The sequence below is a fragment of the Bos indicus genome, chromosome 5 (assembly GCF_029378745.1).
Source record: "Bos indicus isolate NIAB-ARS_2022 breed Sahiwal x Tharparkar chromosome 5, NIAB-ARS_B.indTharparkar_mat_pri_1.0, whole genome shotgun sequence".
NCBI classification, from domain to species: Eukaryota; Metazoa; Chordata; class Mammalia; order Artiodactyla; family Bovidae; genus Bos; species Bos indicus.
The window spans coordinates 106,706,089-106,730,004 of NC_091764.1; the positions used below are offsets into that span (position 1 = coordinate 106,706,089).

The 23,916-nt window shown below is 50.8% G+C and overlaps 1 protein-coding gene across 4 annotated transcripts in view; it reads left to right on the top strand.

Moving 5' to 3' along the window:
* The window catches only part of CRACR2A (calcium release activated channel regulator 2A), a 162,213-nt gene that overhangs the window by 30,069 nt on the left and 108,228 nt on the right, over positions 1–23,916 (top strand). The window contains exon 1 of one of the 4 annotated variants that reach the window (XM_070790281.1): positions 5,632–7,078. The exons of 2 other annotated variants lie outside the window; for them this stretch is intronic. The gene's annotated coding sequence lies outside the window, so the exon portion shown is untranslated. Of the gene's footprint in view, positions 1–5,631; positions 7,079–7,158; positions 22,488–23,916 lie in introns of those variants that run through there. One more of the 4 variants, XM_070790282.1, reaches the window with a different exon arrangement.

Sequence of the window (23,916 nt, forward strand, 5' to 3'; positions counted from 1 at the left end):
GATCCTGTTATGTGGATGCGGTGGTAAAGTGCTGGGGAGGGGAAGCATCCTATATAATCTTAGGATAAAAGTCTCAACCTTTTCTTGCACCTTAGTCTCTGGGCTGTGCCCTTCAGAACTTCATCTTTTCCACCCTTTATTTATTTTTTAAATGAAATATAACTTGATTTACAAGGTTGTGTTAGTTTCAGGTGTACAGCAAACTGATTCAGTTATAATGTTTATATTGTAGCTGAAATGCCGTGAGCCAATAAGACCTCCACTCTCGGCTGAAAAATCTGAGACTGAGCTGGGCAGTGCATTCAAATGTACAGGTTTTTCCCCCCGAAGCCTGCTGGGGCTTCTGTTTCCCATCAGGCCCTTGCATCTCCACTGTGCGTGTGGGCAGGTCCATTGACCAGGGCTGTGTGGGCCGCGTGGGCTGCTGCTGTCTGTGTGGTGCTTGCGGCCTCGGTCAACCCACGACATGTGGAGGGTTATCCATCTCCCTGGGGCTGGTTCACCTCCCTTAATTTCCCGTTAAATCTCCAGGTCATCACCAGTCCGTTGCTCCCCAATTTCAAGCTCTCAGAGCTGCCAGCCCTCCCTGTCCACTTGTTTATGAGATCGCCATTTAAACTGACACCTCTCCAAATAGAGACCACTCTGGCTGTGACAAAACGCCGCTCGGTTTTCCCAACCTGCCCTGGTGGAGTCATCAAACAACAGAACTGCGGGGGATGGGAACAGCTCCAGGCAAGAACACGAATTCAGTCGTTTTCACGAACAAACGTGTCTCAGTTTGTGTGTTTACAACCAATTTCCAGAGGGCTGAAATGGTTGTTTCTGACAGTTCTGACCAAGCTTTATAGCTGCTTTTTGGAGAAAGCGTTTATCAAACTCTTCCTGTTCTCATGCTGAAAGTTCCCCCCTGGGTGGGAGGTTTTTACTGTGTGTTTTCCAAGACTGGTGATGTGATGTATGGGGAGGTTGGAGCTCTGGGCTGAAAGATTTCCAATCTGGACCCTGCCACTGGCCAGTCCTTGCCCTCTGCCCTGTTTCTTTAGCAGACAAGCAATGGGAGTGGACAGGGTGATGCCATTTTGAAAATGTTAAGTTTCTAATAGAATTCAGTTCATAAATATACACAGTGGACCTCAGAAGATTAATTGATTTCACCCTTCCCCTGATCTTGATGACATTTTTATGTCAAATTTTCTCTCCAAGGAAGGTTATGTATGTGTATATTTTCTTCTATGGAGCAGCAAGTTTCTTTGACTCTGGTAGAAAAAGAAGGTCGTTGATTGCTTTTTCTTCCTTCTCTCCCCTCCCCTTCCCTCCTCTTTTCTTTCTGCCTCCGTCTCCACCCCAACCCTGCCTTTCTTCCTTTGTCTCCCTCTCTCTCTCTCTCTCTCTCTCTCTCTCTCTCTCTCTCGTATGTTCTGCCATTCTACCACTGTGAGCCCTGACTTAGTCCCAGGCTGTGGACTAGGTGCTATCTATGTGAATTATCGCGTTTACCCCCCACCTAAGGCAACTTCATCGGGTCAGTCCTTCTTTAAGGACATTTGACAGATGAGGAAATGAGATCAGAGAGACTTCCCAGCTTGCTCACAGTGAGAGTTAGTTCTTTCTGCCTCTCTATCCCCTTCCCCTCCCTGGCACTGACTCCGCAAATTACTGGCTCTAAGGCAGCGGGGTGATCAAGTCTCTGAGAGATGTGGTTGGGAGTCCAGGCGGGGCAAGGATGCTCCTCCCAGTTCTGAGATGAGGGCAAGGCCGTCCTTTGAGGGCTGGATCTGGCCCTGGACTTTGGTTGGAGACAGTAGGGAGGGCCCTTTGAGCGGGAAAGCAAAGTTAGCACAACATTGTGGCTGGAGTCCCAACAAGGCGCTCTCAACGGCCTGCTGTGGGTGAGCTGCAGGAAGCAGACTCTCAGGTGCCGAGGGCTTTGAAGGCCAGGCTAAAGGTTTCCCCCATGGCTCAGTGGTAAAGAATCTGCCTGCCAAGGCAGGAGACACAGGAGATGTGGGTTTGATCCCTGGGTTGGGAAGATCCCCTGGAGGAGGAAATGGCAACCCACTCCAGTATTCTTGCCTGAAAAATCCCATGGACAGAGGAGCTGGGCTGGCTATAGTCCAAAGGGTCGAAAAGAATTAGACACGACTGAGCACACGCACTAAAGGTTTTGGATTTTATTCTGAAAACACAGAAGGGGTGTCCATGGAAGGTTTGTGTGTGTGTGTGTGTGTGTGTGTGCGTGTGTGTGTGTGTGTGCAGAGAAGGAGCAGTCTAGACTGTGCTTTGCCTTAGTCATCATCTGGCTATCCTTTGCAGGGAGTATTGGGTGCAGGAGAAAATAAAAGTATAAAGTCAAGGGTATCGCCCAGAAAGAGGTGAGAAAACCTGAGCTCAGGGCATAAACCGGGAAAAGAGACTGTGGGGAGGCCAGAGTCACTACTGAGGAGTCCACAGAACTTAGGGGGACTTGCAACCTCTTGACTCAGTAGCAAAATCCCACGACAGTTCTGATCTTTAGTCACTGTCGAGTGAGCTGTTTTATAGCTTCTGTGTTGTTTTTCTTAAAACAGTGTTAGGCGGTTGTGTCTTATTTTCTCTTTTCTAATGGGTCAAGAGATGACTATCGCTTTAAAAAATAGGTCATTCAGCTTTTATCCTCTCAAATTCCAAATTGTCAGCTGGTATCATTTTTGATGTCTAAAATCTATTCTTGGTTGAGAACACCAGCTTAGAAAAATCAAGCTTCTTTTCCCGCACCCAAACAAAACATCTTCCCAAAATGATGATGCTGCTGACAAACTTTGGATGGTGGAAGACAGAAATAATTTGGAGCCGTCTCGTAACCTCACTGGCAACAGATTTGCTTCGTACTCATTATGCTTAGAATCTGATTGATGCCACAAAACTCTAGGTTGGAAAGCCTTCTATGGAGTAGAGTTTCTTATTTCCTTATTTATTACATCAACAGCCAGGGCACTGGGGTTGGGTTTACTCTTGCCTGGAAAATCCCATGGATGGAGGAGCCTGGTGGGCTGCAGTCCATGGGGTCACTGGGAGTCGGACACGACTGAGCGACTTCACTTTCACTTTTCACTTTCATGCATTGGAGAAGGAAATGGCAACCCACTCCAGTGTTCTTGCCTGGAGAATCCCAGGGACAGGGGAACCTGGTGGGCTGCCATCTATGGGGTCGCACAGAGTTGGACACGACTGAAGCGACTTAGCAGCAGCATGTGCACCCAATAAGGTGAAATTAGGGGCCAAAAGGTCTGAACTTTCTTTTCTCAAACATTCTATAAGGAAAAAAATAGTAGATATAAAACATGAATTTCATCACGCCCAAAGGAGCTCATTCTGTCTGTATTTTCCTGTATTTGGGGAGCCATATATTACTCATTATAGAGTCTTAAATTTTTTTTTAGCAGAAATAATGATACAGCTTCTACCATCCTTTAGGGAGCGGCCTTGATCATATGGTGCATTTTCCTTCGCTGCTCTCTAAACTTGGGATTCAGAAATTCCTGATAGAAGACAGTAGTATGTCAGACAAGGTGGTACCAGGCACTCTGTCTCTCACAGGCCACTTAAAAAAATTTTTTTTTAATTTATTTTCAATTGGAGGCGAATTGCTTTACCATATTGTGTTGGCTCCTGCCATACAGCAACATGAATCAGCCATAGGTATATATGTATGTCCCTTCCCTCTGGAACCTCCCTCCCACCCCCCACCCCATGCCACCCGCTCTGGGTTGTCACAGAGCACTATGTTGAGCTCCCTGCATCACACTGCAAATTCCCACTGGCTCTCTGTTTTACATACGGTAGTGTGTATGCTTCCGTGCTGCTCTCTCAGTGTGTCCCACTCTCCCCTCCCCCGACAAGACTGTTCTCTATGCCTGCTGCCCTGCGAATATGTCCGTCAGTACCATCTTTCTGGATTCCATTTATCCGTGTTAATAGACTATATCTAAGTTGCGGTTCATGTACACAATGGAGAGACAGCATTTATTCATCCATTTGGCTATACCTGGTCTAGGTTTAGGCATGCAGGCTCTTCAGTGAACCATGTGGGCTCTCTAGTTGCAGTATGCGGGATCTAGTAATACTTCCCTGACCAGGGATCGAACCCAGGCCCCCTGCCTTGAGAGTGTAGTGTCTCAGCCATTGGGCCACCAGGGAAGTCCCTCAGAGGCTACTTTCAAGACTTGGGGACCGGACACAGTCCTGTAGAGGAGCCCAGGAGGAATCCGTCCCCATGTCTTTGGTCAAGTCATCCTGGACCATAGTTACATCATCTACGATCATGGGGTTGGTACTGCTTTTAGTTCTCTTCCAGTTCTTTAACCATGACACCGTCTGAGTGATGAAGTCCATTCTTGCTGCTGGAGAGAGTAAAAAGTCATGGCTCACAAGGAAGTGAAATCTTACTTGTCCTGCTCTAAAGGACTCTAGGTTTGTAAGTTCTCTAGAGGAAGCATGTGGATTTCAGAGGCATCCCCAAGGAGGCTTTATTTCCCTCCCTTCTTTTCTTTTTCAAGCCCAGAAGTGAGCCTGCAACCTGAATTGGGCCCTGCGATCTTAGAGAAAATGTCTCTTTTCCCCCCAAGTCCAGCTGATCCAGGAGGAGAAAGATGGACAGTGTGGAAACCCAGGGCCACCGCTTCTGGAGTCTGCTTCGTGGGCAGCGTGCCCAGCGCTCTCAAGCTCTGACCCTCTTGTTTGGTTTCACCTTTGCTGGCGAGGCTCTGGGAGGCAGGACAGATGATAGCCTTCTGTGGAGCCCGAGAGTCAATATTGAAAGGTCTGTTTATTTTGTTGGCCTCCACCTGTTGGAAACTCTGTAATCATAGCCGCTCATAATAAGGAAGAAAGGCCAGCAGGAAATTCCTGTACTGGAACAGGGAATGTCTCCACACTGTTCCCCTGGGTGCCACGCCCGAGGAGCTGGCCTCTCATTACAGTTGAGAGCAGCTCATGGGCAAGAGAACACAGAGATGCCAGGAGAAGGCTGTGAGGATTAGAGGGGGCTGCTCAGGAAGAGGGGAATACCCCTCCCTGGAAATGTGCCCTGCAAGCCCACTGACTGCTCTCCCCATCCACAGTACTCGGGCCTAAGTGCCCCTACCCCAGCAGGGTCTCCCCACCTCTCCAGGCTTTCCTGCATCACCAAGAAAGCAGGGCTGGTGTCCCAGGAGCCCTGCCCACCTTCCTCCCACACCTTGCTCCCTCTGATGCCCCCGATCTCTCTGGCCTCAGTTTTCTCTTCTGTAAGATGGGGATGGGTAGATTTCACATCATGTGATCTGCAAGAGCCCTTCCAATCCTCAGATGCTGATGATAAGGGGCTGGGAGGAGGGCAGGCCACCCGTGCAGCTGGCTCTGCTCTCTGAACCACCAGCCCTCAATCTGTGCGCTGGAGTGGCACCGAGACTCAGAGATGGACACAACCGTCTTTGACCTTGGGGCTGATGCAAGCAGGCATGCCACGTAATAGGGATGCAGAAGCCCAGTGACGGGGTGGGGGCATCAGAAGGAGGGCGAGGGAGGCCTGACCGCCCTCTGAACCTCTGGTGGCCAGGGCTTTGGGGCAACCCTGCTGCTTGGGTGTGAGGTGGGGTGGGGGAGGCCATGAGTCAGTGGTACCCAGGTTTCATGGAGAAGCAATACATGCGTGGGTGTTCAGTTGCTCAGTCGTGTCCAACTCTTTGTGACCCTGTGGACCGTAGCCCGCCAGGCTCCTCTGTCCGTGAGATTTCCCAGGCAAAACTAGGTTGCCATTTTCTCCTCCGGGGGATCTTCCTGACCCAGGGATCGAACTCCCGTCTCCTGCATTGGCAGGTGGGTTCTTTACCAATGAGCCACCTGCGAAGCCCCAAAGCAAGTACAGCACCTAGCAATTTATGACAGCATCTCAGTAAGTGTTTGCTTCTGTCCCTCCTGGAACAGGGCTGAGTGTGGAGGGGAGGAGAGCAGAAATGGGGGGAGATAGAGGATGCTAATCCACAAACCAGCAAGGGAACCAGGAAGGGGTTCACCAGGAAGGGGCTGGGAGTTCTGCTGGGGCCAGTGTCTGGGCACGGATTCCCTGGGAAGGGAGCATTTCGGTGGGGCCAGGATGGCTGAGTAGGATGTTGCAAGCAGAGAGGGATGGGAACGTGGACTCCAAGCAAAGCAAAAGTGTCAGCAGCTGGCAGGTGGCAGCAGCCAGTGTGCAGAGCGGGGCTGCGTGTGGGTGTTTTTGGAGAGGCTGTGAGGCTGGAAAGTTAGCTCGTGTGCACGGACGGTCTCGTGTACAGGGTCAGGGTCATCCTTCAACCCCACTGCCTCGGGAGGCCTTTGAAGCTTTATTAATATTTAATGCTTTATTAATTGGATGCTTTCTATTACACAAGCACTCATGCCCACAGTAGAGTATACAGAAGAGGTAGAGAAGTATTACTATAAAGGACAAAGCCCCCAGAGATACCAGCTGGGGGTGGGCCTGGATGGTGCAGGTTTTCAGGGAGACATGCAGGAGATGCAGGTTTGATCCCTGGGTGGGGAAGATCCCGTGGGGGACGCCATGGCAACCCACTCCAATATTCTTGCCTGAAGAGTTATATGGACAGAGGAGCCTGGCGGGCTGCAGTCCATGGGGTCTCAAAAGAGTGGGAAATGACTGAGCACACACACACACACCCCCCCTAGTCTGCATCTTCTTCCAGTCTGAGGGCAAGGCCCAGGACGGATGTACACCTCTACAGAAAGTCCTGGAAACATCCTGGAATGGGACAGCAGGCCTCCAGGACTCCGGAACAGAGGGGCCCAGGAAGCCCAACCAGTCAGGCAGGCCACTTCAGCCCCGCCCTCACCACCCAGGCTCCCCCTCAGGGCAGTCAGAGGTTGCTGCCAGCCGGCCCCACACGCGCAGGCAGATCCTGGAGGGCTCCTAGAGGGCAGTGGCTCCTGGGACCACTCCCACCTCTGCCGCTGGGGGACAGTCCAGCTGCTGGGGCCAGGGGGGTCAGGCAGAGCCTGAAAGCTGTGGCCTGCGGTGGTGTCGCTTGGGGACTGAGAAGGAGGTAGCTGCAGGTGCAAGGTAGGTCTGGAGCGGGGAGGGAGGGGGCAGAGAGGGGGGAAGGGAGGGAGAGGAGGGCAAGGGGAGGGGAGAGGGAGGTGTGGAGCAGGTGGGTGCTCCAGGCCCCTCTGCCTGGCCGTCTGCTGGGTGGTGGTGCTTCCTGCTGGGTGCCCTGCCGAGGGGGGCAGGGAATGTGTGCAGCACATGGAGTTCCGAGGGAGGCATGTGCCCAGGAAGCAGCTGGGCTCCCCAGCCCCGTCCCCAGGCCTGATCCTGGCCCCTCTGATACTCTGAACCCCGTGGGGACTGGAGGAGGGCCAGAAGCCCCGGGGCTGAGATCAGAAGGGAACTCAAGGGCCCTGTCGTCATACCCAGCCTCTTCGTTTCAAGGATGAGGAGACCGAGGTTCAGAGCCGTGAGCTGCCTAGTCCAGGACGGCAGGTCTAGAAGCCCTAAGTCCTCTCCTGGGGCTCAGGGCTGCCGGGAGCCCATGCCGTGGGGCCAGGATGCAGCAGGCTATTGTTCTGAGTAGAAGCAAAGCCCTGGGAGGGACGGAGTCAGAAAGACAAAGAGACAGAAGAGAACCTCTCAGAGCAGAGGACGGTCAGGAAATGGGGCGTCACTTCCTCCCTGGCCGTGCTTGAGCTGTGGTCTGGCTGCGTGACTCAGCCAGACTTGGCTGCCTCTGGCCTGGGTGTGTGTGCCTGTGTGTGTGCACATGTATGTGTCTGTGTGGGCATGTGTATGCCATGCGTATGAGCATGTGTATACATAGGTACATGTGTGTGTGTGCATATATACACTCCATGCTACATGTTTGCTAAGTCGCTTCAGTCGTGTCAGACTCTTTGCGACCCCATGGACTGTAGCCCGCCAGGCTCCTCTGTCCATGGGGTTCTTCAGGCAAGAATACTGGAGTGGGTTGCCGTGCCCTCCTCCAGGGGATCTTCCCCACCCAGGGGTCGAACCAGTGTCTTTGTCTCCTGCATTGGCAGGTGGGTTTTTTCCCACTAATTCCACCTGGGAAGCCCACTCCAGCAGGTGCAAAAACCCTCTGGCTTAGGTGTGTGTGGATGTGTGTGGACGTGTGTGGACGTGTGTGTGTGCATACATACACTCCAGCAGGTGGGAAAGCCCTCTGTTCCATACGTCTGTCCCTGGTCAACACAGTGACCTTGTTGAGAGCCAATCCTGGAAGAACCCTGGATGAATTAGTGGCTCCAGAGGGCAGGAAGGGCCTAGGGGTGGGAGTCCCCGGGGAGATCAGAGCTCAGGAGAAGAGCCTAACTCATGAGGTAGTGAGTTCCCTGTCTCTGGAAGAAACCAGCAGGTATCCACGAATCTTTTCATCAAGGTGTGGGCTGAGGGACATAAAACTGGGGCAGTGTATTCTGTACAGAACTGAAATTTTAGTTGGAGGGTCCAGGGTTTGTGCCCCGCTCTGGGTGGCATTAGCATGCAGGGTCAGGTGGTGTCTGCCCATCAGAGCTGCTCTGCCCATAGGTTTGAGGGATAAAGGAGGACTCTGTCTGCCTTCTGATGTCCCCTTGCTGCTTGGTACTGACTGGAAAGGGTGATGAATGCCCAAGTCTTGGGAAGTTGGCAGGAGGGGTCACCTCTGTAAGGAGTGGATTGGGTAGCCCCCTGAAGGTGGCACTTCACTGCGCCTTGAGGAGGAAGCTGGGTCAGTGCATTTGAGGGGAGGGACATCACGGTAGAGTTAGGGAGAGGGATGTGTCTGGGGACCACCGGGGAAAGCACAGTGGGCGATGTGGTCAGGAGTGGACCCACCAACAGCTTCAGCAGACGTGATGTTTTAGGCCTTGTCTCCCTTCCCTGCTGTTCTCAAAGCCGGATTTATTTATTTATTTTTTGGGGGGATTTGCTAGACGGTGCTTAGGTTTATTTATTTATTTTATTGGAGTATCATTGCTTTGGGAGCTTCCCAGGTGGCTCAAGTGGCAAAGAATCCACCTGCCAATGCAGGAGATGCGGGTTCAACGCCTGGGTCGGGAAGATCCCCTGGAGAAGGAAATGGCAACCCACTCCAGTATTCTTGTCTGGCCCGTGGACAGCCCTGACGGTCTACAGTCCATGAGGTTGCAATGAGTTGGACACAGCTTAGCGATATAATTGCTTTACAATATCATGTTACTTTCTGCTGTACAGTGAAGTGAACCAGCTTATTTATGTAAACGTTTGGTTTAATGATCTTTGACACATGTACACACTCATAATTGCCAGCACAATCAAAACACAGAACATTAAAAACCCTTGAAGTATAGTTGATTTAAAGTATTAGTTTCAAGTGTCCACTAAGTGATTCAAATTTTTATGGAGTATACTCCACGTAAAGTTATTGTAAGATATTGGCTATATTCCCTGTGCTGTGCAATATATCCTTGTAGCATATTTATTTTACACCTCGTAGTTTGCCCTCTGAGTCCCCTGCCCCTATCTTGCCCCTCCCCTTCAAAGGTTGACTTCGCGTGATTTCACCTGTGATTGCGTCGCGTGATGGGGTGGGAGACCTGTAGGTTCTGTCCTCAGGGGCCTCTGCACCTGCTTCAGGCTGATCTCCCTTCTGCCTCTTTCTTGGATTGTAACTGCTTTGTCCGTTCAGACAAGGTCATCGGACTGGATGCACTGGGTCAGACGCAGGAAGACCCTCTTGTAGGCCAGTGTCGGGGGTAGGTTCCAAAACCTACTCTGTCTGGGGGCACAGAATGACCTTCAGGGGTTTCTCTCAGCTTGAGGGATATGTTTTTCCTTTTATGACACTTTCTTCAGGAGAAGTTGCCTTCCCTTCGACGGTTTGTTTTGGCTCCCAGCCCTGGTTTCTCAGAAATGCCAGCGGTTCTTTCTCCCCCGCCCGTTTGTTGACACATCCTGGTCGGGCTGGCAAGGCCGATGCGGGGGTGTGGCAGTCACGGGGTGGTGAGGGTTCTGGAGTCAGACCCTCCAGCATGGAGGCTGCAGGGAGGCAGGAGCAGATGGGTGTCCCACGGGGCTCAGATTCCAAGGGCCTCTGAACCCACGGAGCCTGTGCTGAAGGCCCCTTGTTCGCATTATAGAGCAGCCTTGTGGCTGGTTGGCGTTGCCCGATTGTCTGTTCCCGGGGCCCCTGGGTATGGGCAGCTCCGTGTCCTGCTGGGCCAAGGGGACAGGTAAGGTGGGCGAGACTTAGTGAACACACTGTGGGTGTGCTGAGCCCCACCGGACCCAGGGTCCAGCGCAGTGGACACCCGCCTTCTAGATCCAGGTTCCAGTGTGGTGGACACCACCTTCTGGACCTGCACGTGTATCTTTGGCCAGACAGCCTCCTAAACTCCCTTTCCAACTCACAGCAGCGCCAGTGGAGGTTGGGGGCTGGCTCCAATGGCTCAATTACCAGTGCAGACAGGAGGAAAATCTCCTATTACCTGGGCAATTGGCTGGTTTCCTCTTTGTTTACTTAAGAGGCTATTCTGTGTTGAGCTCCGGGATCTGATGGATGGATGGAGCTTTGCCACATGGAAGCTGCAGAAACATACACCCTTGCCTGCTGGCTTGGAAGGTTGCATGGGTGCTGAGGGAAGGGTGGGGAGGTAGACCAGCTTCCTGCAGCCCCACCCTGATCCAATGCAGAATGTCAGGAACCCCTTCCCACTGCACCTTGAGGCTGAATGCACAGAAATGCATCAGTCTCGGCTCCACATTTGGTCCTGTCCCTGGTGGCTCAGACGGTAAAGTGTCTCCCTGCAATACAGGAGACCCAGGTTTGATCCCTGGGTTGGGAAGATCCCCTGGAGAAGGAAATGGCAACCCACTCCAGTATTCTTGCCTGGGAAATCCCATGGACAGAGGAGCCTGGCAGTCATGGGGTTGCAAAGAGTCGGAGACAACTGAGCAACTAACACACACATTACAGATGTGTGTGTTACAGATGAGAAACTCAAGACTCCGAGAGCTGAAGTAACTTGCCTGAGATCACACAGCTCCTAAAAAGCTGAGCTGGGGTTTGAACTCAGTCAGGCTGGCCCCGGGGCCACTGGCTCAACCCCGCCCTGCCCCTAGAGATGCTGAGTGCCAAAAACAGTTCTGACTGTAACCAGTCATGTGTCCTGGGAATTCAGCCTCTAAGCTTGAGCTCCTTCCCTCTTCAGTGAGATAGGAATGATGGCCAGCTCGTCCATCCCGGGTGAGTTCAGGGTGTGAAAGGCTCTATGGCCATGGCTCACGTCCCCTGCTGGTCATGGTGGCTTTGCCCACTGAGCGTGTTCTTGAGTCCTGCTGTCTAGACGGTCCCTGCCAGGGTGCCAGTGTTGGACCGAAATTCCTCAAAGGGAAGGGATAGAACCGCTCACTTAATTGACATCTATACTTATTGAGCCCTGGCTGTGCCAACTCATGCGAAGAGTTGACTCATTGGAAAAGACTGATGCTGGGAGGGACTGGGGGCAAGAGGAGAAGGGGACGACAGAGGATGAGATGGCTGGATGGCATCACTGACTCGATGGACGTGAGTCTGGGTGAACTCCGGGAGTTGGTGATGGACAGGGAGGCCTGGCGTGCTGCGATTCATGGGGTCGCAAAGAGTCGGATACGACTGAGCGACTGATCTGATCTGATCTGTGCCAGCTAAGGGTCCCCATGCATGCATGCTAAGTCGCTTCAATTGTGTCCAACTCTTTGCAACCCTGTGGACCATAGAACTCCAGGTTCCTGTGTCCAAGAGATTCTCCAGGCAGGACCACTGGAGTGGGTTACATGCCCTCCTCCAGGGGATCTTCCCAATCCAGGGATTGAACCCTCAAACCTTATGTCTCCTGAATTGGCAGATGGGTTCTTTACTGCTAGTGTGACTTGGAAGCCCAAAGGTCCCCAGGGATCTGGTTTAAGAAAAGAGACCACAGCCAGCCAGCATCCCGGTCCCTGGGAATGATGATCTTCAGTGATGAGCAATGCTATGAGCACCTGCAGGGGAGCAGAGGAAGTGGGATGGAATTGGGCCTGGAGGAGGGCTAGACTTGGGCAGAGAGGACAGTGGGCAGTGTAGAAGGGGAGGGGATCTGTGATCGGACCGAGCATAGTGGACAGAGGCATGCTGCTGGGTGGGATCCCTTAGGGTGAGGTCTGCTTCACCAACTTACCCTGTCCATTTTCCAGCAGAGCCTTCTACTGAGGAGCTGCCCCTGGGGCTGCTAATGACTGACAGCGCAGAAATAGGCAGCTGGGTAACCCCCTTGGGCCCCAGCCTGTCAGGCCCAGGCTGGGGGCTTTTGCAGTCATAGGTCCCTGGGGGTATGGAGACAGACCTTTGGTGGCACCAGCCTGCCACGCCCTCTGGGGAACATGAGTGAGGTCATGGCCAAGTGTGTTCCAGATACTGGCCAGAGAGACTTCTCCAGCCAGGGTTTGTTTCTCTCTGGGGAGGGAAGGAAGTGGTGGTTTGCTGAAGGTCCTTTTTCTATGACCTGAGCAGGATGGAAAGTTCGAGGCTTTCTTCCTGAAGGCAAGGGTTTTCTGAACGAGAGAGAAACACCACCGTCCCCAGATGAGGACACAGGGTGAAGAAGAGGGGGTTCTTGGATGTTTCCTTCTGTTTCATCTCGATCATGTCAGAAATGACTGGGGAGGAACCATCAAGAGAGACACTGCTCTGCACATGAACCTCGTGATCTTGCTCTGCTGCTGTGGCCTCTGGTGGCCTTGGGTTTTCAAGCGTTCGGGAGCTTGGGTTCCGTGGGCATTCTGAGGAAAGTCAGCTCCACGCCATGGAGGTCTAGACTTGCCAGGCCTTGGATGCGGGGGTCTGGCGCCCCCGCAACATCCCACAGAACGAGGGGACCCTGATCTCTGTGCTGCTTTCGTTTTAGTGTCTTCAGTGGGCTGACTGTTGGGTTTTAGGGTATTGTCTTGTTTTTTAATTTTTTTGGTAACTCGGTCTTTTTTCATCGGAGTAAAATATACTTGACATAAAGTTTACACTTTTAACCCTTCCTAAGGGTACAGCTCAGTAGCATCAGACATTCACAGTGCTACGTAACCACCCCCACCAACACCATCCCAGGAATGTCTTCATCTGCCCAGCTGCTCGGGTTTGACCTTGACCTTGACTCCCGGGAGGCCCCAGTCTCACTGTGTCTCAGCCTCCCTCCACACAGCCCCCTTGCCATCCGATGCCCTCTGCACTTGGGCAGTCTTTATGCTGCTGATTCCTGTCACTTTCTGGTTCTTTAATTCTCTGCTTCAGCCAATGGGCTCCTGTGAGACCGCCCTCCTTGGGGCTGGGTTCTGCGTTAAGCACTTCCCTGGTGGCTCAGATGGTAAAGTGTCTGCCTACAATGCGGGAGACCTGGGTTTGATCCCTGGGTTGGGAAGATCCTCTGGAGAAGGAAATGGCAACCCACTCCAGTACTCTTGCCTGGAAAATCCCATGGATGGAGGAGCGTGGTAGGGTCACAAGAGTCGGACACGACTGAGCGACTTCATTTTCTTTTCTTTCACTGTCTACTGTGTTTCTCCCAGCCGTCCTGTAGGGGATTATTATCATTATCACCCTTTTCAAAGACGAGGAAGCAGTGTCAGAGTTGACACACCCAAAGGCACAGGATTTCAGAGCCAGGTTTTGATTCTGGACTCTGATCTTCCTCCACCGTCATCGTGTAGAACCAAGCACAGCCAACCCCAACTCCTACATCAGCATCTGCTTTAGAGGGCTTTTAGAACCTGCACGGGTTTGGGTCTGTAATAGATGAACTATCTTCCATTGGGATTCTCAAATGGAGCCTTTAGCCAAATAGGATTGGTTTGAAAATAGCTTAATTATGGACCATGCGGGCTACCCTGGTAGCTCAGTCAGTAAAGAATATATATATATATATATACACACCGCATCTTTTTTTTTATCTACTCACTGCCAGTGGGCATTTAGGCTGCCTCGAGTCTTGGCCATTGTGAATAGTGCTATCCACATAGGGGTGTGTGTATCTTTTTGGATCATGGTTTTCTGTGGATACGTGCCCTGGTCTCTGGCATGTTTCTTGTTGCTTGTCGTTACCCTCTCCATGAGCTACACTAGTCCCTGCTGTGTTGCCCTATTCTTAGATTTTGGAGGTTCATTTTTGCTTGGGGCTCAGGGTTCTGGCTTCGGTAGATGTGATATAACTCTGAGGATGACGACAGCTGGAAAAACAGCAAGGAATAGACTCCCACAGGAAGTCTGCAAATAAGACAAGGTATTAAATGCCTGCAGTGTGTCAGGCACTTTTTCTAGGACTTAGCATCCCCATTTTACAGATGAGGAAACTGAGGCTCCTAGAGGTTAAATAGGTCATCTGAGTTCATACATCTAGTTCTGGTACAGACACCTCCCCCAGGGACACTTCACCACACTGATGCTCCTTCCACCCAACACGGGCTCCCTGCAAAGAGCTGCCCTGGTAGGTGGGGGGCCCTGCTGGATTCCAGAGATTAGTTAACAGACTTGTAGAATGGGTGCATGATCCCCTGACTCCCCACTAGGTGAGTTGCCCCAGGCGCAGGCCGGCTGGAAATACAGGCGTGGGGAGGGCCAGTTAAAACATCTGCTATGGAACTCCTTTATAAGGAATGCAATTTTAATACATTGAACCGCAGCTCGAGTCAAAAACAAAGACCCAGAAAGGAACTGCTAAGGAAGATGAATGTTAATGAAAAAAAAAATGACTCGGCCTCCATTATGTAATCATACATTGCAAACTAAAAATATTTTTTTTAACGCACAAGCCCCATTTACTGGGATTAGAAATAGAATAAAAAGCTCTAATTTGTACTGAATAGCAATCAGGTTATTCCACACACCACATCTGAATTTCCTAACATGGTAGGGACTAAATCAATGTGGTTTTATGGAATGCTAATGCCCAACCCTCAAAAAACCTCCAAAACACAAAAGCAAAATGCTTGAGCACCTACTGTGTGCAGTGCTTTGTACTGGGAGAGAGAACAAAGCCCATAGGACTTCTTCCGTCAGCATAAGTGACCCTGTCAAGGGAGTAGGACAGACTCTATGTTCTTTAGAAGGAAAGGGCCTTTGCAGAAAGCTTAAGTAGGTAGGCGAGAACAGAGCTGGGCTTGAAAGGATGGCAGAATTCAGCAGGTGGGGATGGCAGGGTTCTGGAAGGATGTTCCGTGAGGGTCATTCAGTCCATCTTAGTAGGCAGTGTCTGAGGACCAGACTGCATAGAAATTGAACCAAGGAGGTCCTGGCTGGACTATAAGATGTGCCTTGACCCTCCCCGTATTTCTATGGGTGACCTCTTCCACTGGCTGGCCTCTGCTGACTCGGCTCACCATCTAAAGCTGTGAGGAGCCAGGAGGCTCTTCTAGATCCTCTGAACTCTCATCTTTCCTGTAGATACAGGTGTCATAGGGAGTCAAGCACAGCTCGCCCTGCTTGGACACACGAGTGTCTGCTCTGGGGGTTTCTAGAACATGTGTGGGTGTAGGTATGTGTCACATGGCCAGGCTCCGTTAGGAAGGAGGCAGTGTTCAGAACCCCGAAGAAGGTGCTGTGGGGCTGCAGGGGAACGCAGGCAGACTCACTCTCAGAGACTTAGACTTTTCATACCACGTTATCCACCAGGAAAGCCAGACAAAACAGACATCAGAAAGGAGAAGCCAGGTGGCTGCCCTGGTGGCTCAGATGGTAAAGAATCTGCCAGTAATTTGGGAGAGCTTCGTTCGATCCTTGGGTTGGGAAGATCCCCTGGAGAAGGAGATGGCAACCGACTCCAGTATTCTTGCCTGGAGAATTCCATGGACAGAGGAGCCTGGTATGCTGCAGTGCATGGGATCACAAAGAGTCAGACATGACTTAGTGAATGAACAACAATAAGCTTATATTTTTTACAGTCCAGTGGTTTCCATCCATTCATCAGATTGGGCTCAATTAACATTTGCTTCCCAGGTCAGCACAACAGCTCCATGTGACGTGGGCACAGGCCTCGGTTGCTGTTCAGTCGCTAAGTCGTGTCTGACTCTGTGACCCCATGGATGGCAGAACCCCAGGCTTCCCTGTCCTTCCCCATCTCCCAGAGTTTGCTCAACTTCATGTTCATTGAGTTGGTGATGCTCTCTAACCGTCTCATCCTCTTCCGCCCCTTCTCTTTTTATCTTCAATCTTTCCCAAACTCAGGGCTTTTTGTCAACAAGGTGGCTGCACAGTCTAGTTAGGGCCCTGAGGCTTGGCCAATGTCCTATATTCCAGAACTTTCCAGCCACTGTAGCAAGACCCTCGGGTGGCAGTGGGAAGGGTCGGGGCTGCCTGGGACCTCAGGGATCCTGGACTCTGCTTCCATCCAGAGCGAGCTGGAGACACCTCCAAATCTACTGGGACTCTGAGGCTTGATCATCTTTAAGAAACAGTCCTCAGTCTGTCCTGCTGTTCAGAGCTCCCACCCTCCCTTTGCCAATATTTGTCCAGGGCTGTGGAGATCAGGTGTAACCGTGGATAAGAAGGAATGGAAGATGGTGGGAGTCAGGGAGTGTGGATGTATGTGGTCAGACTCCCGTGGACTTAACTTGTGTCGATTCCATCATCTCTCATTCCCTGAGTGTCTCCCATGTACAAAGCCCTGGGCTGCGAGACGGGGCTATTGTTATCACCCTTCATTTAGAAGCAAGGAGCTGAGAAGCTCCGGGTCCCATAGCCGGTTGGGGTAGAATCAATTCAAAGTCGGCACTCAGACAGCAAAGCCCGGCTCTTAGGGGTGTCAGCCGCAGGACCCTGGTGATGGTCCCTCATGTGGACGGAGCTCTTTGTCATGCACACAGTAGTCCATGCTCTGCTTTTAGGTCTTTACAGCAGCAAGGTGACCATCATGCTGGCTGTTATACAGCTGACTTTGCATAGTAAATGAAATTATGACTGTGGAGACACTCGGGAAATTGTAACATCCTCTACAAATACGGTATAATTGTTGACTCTGACTTACAGGTGAGAGGAAGATGAAATCAGAGAGGTGAAGGGGTTTGCCTGGGGACACGTAGGGGACAAAGGGCAGAGTGAGGATGCTAGCCCAGGCCCTAGAACCTCTGGTGCTGTTTGCCTCCTTAAGCCATCAGGGGGAGACTGCTTTGGGGTTTATCTCTCCCTTCTCCATCACCACCAGTTTGGTGGTGGAAACCCCACCAAATCGGTGCCAGATGAAAATTAGGCAGAGATTCCAAGGAAGACTAAGCTAGCTTTTCTTAGCTTGGCTTCCTTGTCCTAAAGGGAATGGGGGTGAGGTTGAGGATGGAACTGGGGACTGTGGCTGCCAGCGTTGGGGGTAAGGATGCAGAAGCGGCACAGAGGGGTCCTTTGTGTGCTGCTGCTTTCTAGGTGGCGGAAGAGCCCTGGAGAGGGCTGGGCAGGACTGGTCGTTTTGCCCCTCAGATGGACCAGCAGGCGTTTTATGATCTCAAAAAACTATTGTTGTTCGGTCACTAAGTCGTGTCTTGACTCTTTTCAACCCCATGGACTGCAGCACGCCAGGCTTCCCTATCCTTTGCTGTCTCCCAGAGTTTGCTCAGATTCATGTCCATTGAGTCAGTGATTCTATCCAATCATCTCCTTTCCTCCTGTCTGACATACACCTTTAAAAACTGTCCTTTATTAAGGGTCTCTTTGTGGCAAACTAGAATTTTGTTTATCAGATATTGCCTTCATTTCCTTCATTCTCATAAAACTGTGAACACGAATTATGTTAAAATTGTGAGCGAAGCGGGAATCTAGGGTCCACCCCTGGGGCTTGTGTGTTCACATGCAGTATTTATAAAATAAAGAAATCATAAATATTTTGTTAGAAAGATCTTAGGCTTGCTACTGCAAAGATGAAAAGACCAGCTTTAAAGCATCAGCTCTGTGGTGTAGCCTCGTACGACGGGAAAGAGTGCCAGGCTTCTATCTCCACTTGAAGCAGAGGGAGGAATTCCGTGTGGCTAACGACATCTTATTTACTTGCTTGTTTATTAATTTTTAAAAAGATAAGGAGTAAACATTTATTCCACACCTCCTAGATGCAGAAGCTATGCTGGAAGCATTTATATGTGGTCGCTCATTTATTGCTTACAAAGACCTCGCTTATGAATTTTGAAGATGAGGCTATCAAGACTGTGAGAGATGAACTTGATCCAAATTTCCCAGACAGTAAGAAATGACAACTTGATATGGAGATAAATATGTCTGACTCCCAATTGCTGTTTCTTCAATAATAGACTGAGAAAATCTATTTTCATTTGCTTTGTTTTTCACTCCTTCTCAATCTCCAATCTTCCATATGGAATCTTTCTTACTGTCTGAAATACCCCTTTAAAAATGTCTTTTATTAAAGGGTCTGCTTGTGGCACACTAGAGTTTTATCAGATAATGTCTTCATTTCCCTTATTCTTAAATGACATTTTCTTTAAGCCTAGAATTGTCAGATGACACTTTCTTTCCGCATGCCGAAGGTATTCTTTTTTCATCTTCCTCATGCTAAAAGAAAGTGTCATCTGAGAATTCCATTTAGCATGGACCGAATTGTGCAAGAGGTAAGTTAATTCAGTGGAGGTTGGCCTTCTGGACCTAGAAGCCCGGCCTGTACTGATTGGATTTTGTGAGCTCTCTGACCGGCTCATGAGATGCCTCAGTGGGGAGGTGTGGCTTACCCAGCAGAGATTATTCTGCTCAGCACCCCACCCCCGGAGGACGTGATGCTGTAAGTAGCAGGGAGCAGACAAGAGGAGATTTGCAGAGACTTCCTCTCTGAAGGAGTCATTTTATTTCTGAGAGTTTCCAAGATAGATGTAGAGGGAACCACTGAGTCCGAGCCGGCCTCCACCTCTCCATCTCCACCTATGCCACATCCAACCCCTCCATCCTCTCGATCCCATATCTAAACAGCCGGAGCACCCGTTCATCTGTCCCGGCCACAACCCGCTCAGGACACACCATTGCTTGTGTGGACTGTGAAAGTGAAAGTCGCTCACTCATGTCCAGCTCTTTGCGACCCCATGGCCTCTACAGTCCATGGAATTCTCCAGGCCAGAATACTGGAGTGTGTAGCCATTCCCTTCTCCAGGGGGTATTCCTAACCCAGGGATCGAACCCAGGTCTCCTGCATTGCAGGTGGATTTTTTACCAGCTGAGCCACCAGGGAAGCCCTGGACTTTATACAGTCCTGTCTGGACTGTAATATTCCCCTAACTGGTCTCAGTGTATCCACTTCCTCAGCTCCTCCTCCTCCTCCTAAATTCATTCCCACAAGAAGCCCAGGTCACCTTTTAAAAATGCAAATCCTGTCTCTTGCAGCTTTTAGGTGTTACTTCAATGATTCCCACGGCTGCGTGGGTGAAGCCCCCGGTCCCAGCCTGCCCCCCAAAGCCTCACTCTTCAGCCTCATCCTGGCCGCCTTTGTCAGGTTACCATTGTTCTGGCCGTCTTGGTTTCCTTCCGGTTCTGAGCACGTTAAAGCTCTTCTTCCTGAGGGTGTTGGCACCTGCCGTCTCCTCTCCCTAGAACTCTCTCCGTCCCCTTTCCTGGCTCACTCCTACTCATCCTACAGGACCCAATGTAAATGTCCCTTTCTTTCCTGCATCCTCTGTCTATGTCAGCCTTGCCGCTTCACGCTCCCTCCAGCAAGCATCTGTATCTCTCTGTGTCTTCAGCAGAGCAGGTACCTCAGTTGTGATCCCATAACTGACTTGCAGTTTCTGTTCATTGTGTGTGTTCCCCACTACCTGATGAGGGCTGGGCTCACAGACGTCTGTTCTTCACTGTCGGTGACACAGACCACAAAGCCCAGCCCGCTGCGGGTGTTGTTCACCTGGAGAACAAATATCCATCTGGCTTATTTAATCACATAATAATAATTATGAAACAATGATCCCATCTACCTCACCTCTCAATATATGAGAAACAAGACTTGAGACTCCCTCAAAAAATTTTATGTCCTTTGCTTTTACTGTAATAAATACAACAGCTGTCTACCTATCTATCCCATACATATGCATATATATACATACATATCAAAATTGTAATTGATATAAATACATATATCAACATATAATATACCTATATAATGCGTATATCTCTAATATGTACGTATGTAATGTGTATATGTATATATGCTGTAGCTTGTCTGAACCATCACCTCACTTCCTCCTGGTCTCTACCCCCTGCTCAACCTCCATTCCCAGCATTTGGGCCAGAGATCTCATCCCAAAGAATAAAGCTTCATCGCACCACTTCTGCGATACCAGAGGGAGGCAGTCCTGCACCTCCCTTAAGAGCCAGGAAAGCATTTCCAGGGACAGTCCACAAAGCCCCTCTCCTGTCTCAGTGACCAGAGGTGGGTCAGAAGCCCACCCCCTACCACCCTCTGGAAAGGGCCTGTGCTTGCTTTGACTGGATGGGACCCTGAGCCGAGCATAAACTTTGCTTATTCTGAGTGGTCAACAAAATTGGAATCTTGTTGGAAAGGAGGAAGGGAGAAGGGATGATATTAGGCAGGTAACCGGGATCTGCTTCAAAACCTGACCCGGACCCAAGCTAGCAGTTGATTTCAGAAGCCCCAGGAGGAAAATTAAGTGATTCTCAGCATGTTCTCTCCCCTGAGCTCTATCATGAGTTACTCGAAGCCAAACTGAGGACACTTTCTTGCAGTCTATTCCGCTTGCAGGTCCTGCCCTGACCACATCTGCCCTTCAGGAGGCTGACCCACAGTCGGGCCACTGGGCCGCTTGTCCTCTCCTCCTTGTGATCAGTGCGGCCATGGCTCTTCCCACGAAGAGGGCTGCAGGAGGGGCGCTGGACAGCCAGAGCCCAGAGCCGGGTGTCCAGGGGAAACCCCAGGAAAGCCCAGGCAAGGTGAACTCCTTCTACAACCCCAGGTGTGGAGCTGGACACAGGGCTTCTTATGGTGAGAATCAGAGGTCCTCGAGGTAGATATGGTGGGAGCAGCCACCTGCAGGAAGGCTGGGCCACATGAGCAGAGGTTCCGAGTGATGCTGCAGGAAACAGTAGGTCTGACCTTCCGTAGCCCCTCTTTTTAAAAATCAATCATCAATCAATTATTTTTGGCTGTGCTGGGTCTCTGTTGCCACACTCAGGCGTTTTCTAGTTGCAGTGAGTGTGGGCTACTCTCTAGGTGCAGGGCACGGGCTTCTCTCGTCGCAGAGCATGGACTCTAGGCTGCAAGGGCTTCAGTAGTTGTAGCATGTGAGCCCGGCAGTTGCAGCTCCTGGCTGTAGAGCACAGGCTCAGTAGTTGTGGTGCATGGGCTTAGTTGCCCCAAAGCATGTGGAATCCTCCCGAACCAGGGATCGAACCTGTGTCCCCTGCGTTGGCAGGTGGATTCTTTACCACTGCGTCGCCTAACAAGTACTGCACACTGGGTGATTTCAAGCAACAGAAATGTGTTGTCTCAGTTGCTCTGGAAGAAGGAAGTTCAGGTTCAAGGTGTCGCAGGGCTCTGCTCCCCCTCCGGCCTGTAGGGCGGTCCTTCCTGGCCTCCTCCTGGATCTGGTGGTTGGCAGGCCATCTTCGGTGTTTCTCAGCTTTCAGTAATAGAGCTCTTGCCTGCACCGCAACATGGTTTGTCCTCGCGTGTATCTGTCTTAAGGTGGCTGTCTTTTTCTGAGGACACCGGTCGTATCGGGGTACCTTCTGAAGTCCTGGGGGTGAGGACTTCATTGTGCCTCTTCTTGGAGATCAGAATGCGACCTGGAACACTAAGCGAGCTCATTTCAGTGACAAGATTAGGACATGGGTGGGGCTGGGGTGAATACTTAACTGTGTCTCTTGGTCCAGGTGGAAGAGACAGGTGACATACATCATCTCACCAGAGCCCCACAAGGACACACTATTCCTATTCCTGTTTTATAGACAAGAAAACAGTAACAAAGTCCCTCGGCCAGGATTTGTAACTTGTACATGGCAGACCTGAGACCTGAACCCAATAATTTCTGTCTTTAGAAACTCCTGTTTTATTCAATATATTACGCTGCCTCTGGAAAAAAAAAAAAAAAAAAAAAGCGTGTGGCTTACTGTTACACCTCTCACCTTTGTGATTGTTGTCAGTGGTGGCACGGCAATAACCGTCATGATGAAGAGAACGTCTCTGAAAATGGGTGAAATGATGACGTACCCTGAAGGCACACAAAGAGGATGCTGTTTTGTTCTTCTGACAAAGGCGATGGCTCCTCCTTTGTGGGCTGTCACATTGTAGAGAGGAATTGGCTTCATCGCCCCCTGTGCCCAAATATCAGTGGAGCAACTTCTGCATGCCCGACTCTGTGCCAGGGGTGAGCGAAGAGACGAATGAGCCACATCCAGGTCCCAGGGCCCAAGGGACGACCCATTGACCAAACCTGGTACAGGGATGTGTCAGCCTGGGTCCTGAATTTCTTGACAAAAGAAACAAATTTACTGTGGAGCAAGGAGGTGAGTGGTTTCCTGTCTTGGGCCCACCATTGCTGATGAAGGAAGGAAGTGGGGACCGGAAGTGGAGGCTGTGAGTTAAGGTGTTGAGCCATCTCTTGCCCGCCTCCCAGGGGGAGGCTGACAGTCCTGGGCTCCGGAGACCGTAGGCTTCTTGACACTGGATCTGGCAGGGTCTAGAGGCAGCCAGAAGGAAGCCTGCTTTCCCCTTTCCACCCCCAGCTCAGCATTTCTGGTCATTCATTGAGCGGCTGAGCCGCGCTGCCTCCCTCTGGGGCATTTACCCTCTTCCCCAGTGAAGCTTGGGGGCCAGGATGGGGCAGGAGGGTACCTTCATAGGTCCCCGTGTTGGACTTTTGAAGTCACAGCCCAGCAAAAGCATCTGCAGGCCAGGGCTTCTCATCACGGAGACATGCCTTTTTTTTTTTTAATTGTTTCACTCTATCTTCCATCTCCCCCAAGTCTGCATGCATCTGTCATCTCTGTGGTTATCTTAGAACAAGGGGGTTGCTTTCTATTTATTCTTTCTTGAGTGTAGGACTAACCGCAAAGGCTGCAGGGGAGGGGGGCGGGTGTCGGGGGCGGGGGGAAGGAGGGAGCCAGTGACTCTTCAAGCCCTGTGGTGCCGGGTGCAGTCGGAGCTGGTGGCGAAACTAACAAGACAAAGGTGGTGAACGCACCGCAGGGGCTTCGGGAGGATGTGGCCTCTGCGTCTGTGGATGAGTCAAGGGGACGAGTCGCTTTCTGGTTAAAAAAGAATTCGGAGTCCTGAGGGATACAGACGACCGGCATTGCTAGGGCCACAGCTGTGTGGACTGGCCGCTGGGGGGGACATTCAAGAGAAAAGTCCCCTGTCTGTCTTGTCCTTGAGGAACCTGATGGCAAGAAGAGGAGATAAATAACAAGGATTCACTCTAGAGCACAGAGAACTATATTAAATATCTTGTAATGAGCTATCCTGGCAAAAGATCTTTTAAAAAAAGAACATAGATATATACATGAGAAAAGTGGAAGTGTTAGTCACTCAGTCATGTCCAGCTCTTTGCGACTCCATGGACTGTAGCCCACCAAACTCCTCTGTCCATGGGCTCTTCCCAATATGAATGCTGGACTGGATTGCCATGTCCTTCTCCAGGGAATCTTCTCGACCCAGGGATCAAACCCGTGTCTTCTGTATTTCCTGCATTGGTAGATGGATTCTTTACCACTGAGCCACCTGGAAAACCCATGTATGTCTGTGTGTGTATATATGCAGTTTAATAATAAGGAATCTCTTGCAAAATTTACATGTTACAATGATTTCCTTTGGGGCTGCCTGTGTGTTTCATTCTGACTCTGATGTTCTTATTAGTGATCTACCAAACAGCTTTTTCCAATTCAACTTCCTCTCCCCACCACCTAAAGAAAAACGATATTGTTTCCTAGGGTTTTT